General features: G+C 40.3%; 5 non-coding genes across 5 annotated transcripts; all 5 read right to left on the bottom strand.

Moving 5' to 3' along the window:
• Positions 1–29: 29 nt before the first annotated feature.
• Positions 30–101, bottom strand: trnaa-ugc (transfer RNA alanine (anticodon UGC)). Its single transcript has one exon. It is a non-coding gene; the product is annotated as a tRNA-Ala (tRNA).
• Positions 102–455: 354 nt separating this feature from the next.
• trnaa-ugc (transfer RNA alanine (anticodon UGC)) lies at positions 456–527 on the bottom strand. Its single transcript has one exon. It is a non-coding gene; the product is annotated as a tRNA-Ala (tRNA).
• Positions 528–669: 142 nt separating this feature from the next.
• Positions 670–741, bottom strand: trnaa-ugc (transfer RNA alanine (anticodon UGC)). The gene has a single exon. It is a non-coding gene; the product is annotated as a tRNA-Ala (tRNA).
• A 311-nt stretch (positions 742–1,052) lies between these two features.
• trnaa-ugc (transfer RNA alanine (anticodon UGC)) lies at positions 1,053–1,124 on the bottom strand. Its single transcript has one exon. It is a non-coding gene; the product is annotated as a tRNA-Ala (tRNA).
• A 143-nt stretch (positions 1,125–1,267) lies between these two features.
• On the bottom strand, positions 1,268–1,339 carry trnaa-ugc (transfer RNA alanine (anticodon UGC)). The gene has a single exon. It is a non-coding gene; the product is annotated as a tRNA-Ala (tRNA).
• Between the last annotated feature and the right edge of the window lie 497 nt (positions 1,340–1,836).

Here is a 1,836-nt window from a genome sequence, read left to right on the forward strand (position 1 = left end):
TTTTGCTTAAATTAAATTTTAACAGTCTGTGGAGATGCTGGGGATTGAACCCAGGACCTCATACATGCAAAGAATGCGCTCTACCGCTGAGCTACATCCCCAGGTGGCAGGACCTTTTCTACCACTGAGTTACAACAAGTTTTTTTCTGCTACTGTAGGTTTACAAATGCCATTAATTCCAGATGTTGTAACGCTACAGGAGCAAATTGATACAGTTTTGCTGAAATTAAATTTAAACAGTCTGTGGAAATGCTCGGGATTGAACCCAGGACCTTACACATGCAAAGCATGCACTCTACCACTGAGCTACATCCCCAGGTGTAAGGACCTTTTCTACTACTGATGAACAAGTTTTTTCTGATACTGTAGGTTTTCCAACACTATTAATTCCAAATGTGGTAACGCTACAAGACCAAATTAAATCCGTTTTGCTGAAATTAAAATTTTACAGTCTGTGGAGATGCTGGGGATTGAGCCCAGGACCTCATACATGCAAAGCATGCACTCTACCACTGAGCTACATCCCCAGAAGGAAGGACCTTTTCTACCACTGATGTACAACAAGCTCTTTCTGCTACTTTAGGCTTAACAATGCTATTAATTACAGATGTGCTAACGCTACAAGACCAAATTAAATCCGTTTTGCTGAAATTAAAATTTTACAGTCTGTGGAGATGCTGGGGATTGAACCCAGGACCTCACACAGGCAAAGCATGCGCTCTACCACTGAGCTACATCCCCAGGTGGAAGAAGGTTTTCTACCACTGATGTACAACAAGTTCTTTCTGCTAGTGTAGGCTTAACAATGCTATTAATTCCAGATGTGGAAACTCAACAGGACCAAATTTAATCCGTTTTGCTGAAATTAAAATTTTACAGTCTGTGAATTTAACCCAAGACCTCATACATACAAAGCATGCGCTCTACCACTGAGCTACATACAACAAGTTCTTTCTGCTACTGTAGGCTTACCAATGCTATTAATTCCAGATGTGGTAACGCTACAAGACCAAATTGAAACCGTTTTGCTTAAATTAAATTTTAACAGTCTGTGGAGATGCTGGGGATTGAACACAGGACCTCATACATGCAAAGAATGCGCTCTACCACTGAGCTACATTCCCAGGTGGCAGGGCCTTTTCTACCACTGAGTTACAACAAGTTTTTTTCTGCTACTGTAGGTTTACAAATGCCATTAGGTCCAGATGTGGTAACGCTACAAGACCAAATTAAATCCGTTTTGCTGAAATTAAAAGTTTACAGTATGTGGAGAAGCTGGGGATTGAACCCAGGACCTCATACATGCAAAGCATGCGCTCTACCACTGAGCTACATCCGAAGCTGGAAAGACCTTTTCTACCACTGATGAACAAGTTTTTTCTGATACTGTAGGTTTACCAACACTATTAATTCCAAATGTGGTAACGTTACAAGACCAAATTAAAATCCGTTTAGCTGAAATTAAAAGTTTACAGTATGTGGAGATGCTGGGGATTGAACACAGGACCTTAAGTTTTTTCTACCACTGTAGGTGTACCAATGCTATTATTTCCAGATGTGGAAACTCAACAGGACCAAATTGAATCCGTTTTGCTGAAATTAAAATTTTACAGTCTGTGGAGATGCTGGGGATTGAACCCAAGAACTCATACATGCAAAGCATGGGCTCTACCACTGAGCTACATCCACAGTTGAAAGGCATATTTTCTACCACTGAGGTACAACAAGTTTTTTCTGCTACTGTAGGTTTACAAATGCCATTAGTTCCAGATCTGGTAACGCTACAGGACCAAATTGATACAGTTTTGCTGAAATTAAAATTAAACAGTCTGTGAA

Source organism: Sinocyclocheilus rhinocerous, unplaced genomic scaffold (genome assembly GCF_001515625.1).
Source record: "Sinocyclocheilus rhinocerous isolate Xijiao unplaced genomic scaffold, SAMN03320098_v1.1 scaffold14683, whole genome shotgun sequence".
In the NCBI taxonomy this organism is placed as follows: domain Eukaryota; kingdom Metazoa; phylum Chordata; class Actinopteri; order Cypriniformes; family Cyprinidae; genus Sinocyclocheilus; species Sinocyclocheilus rhinocerous.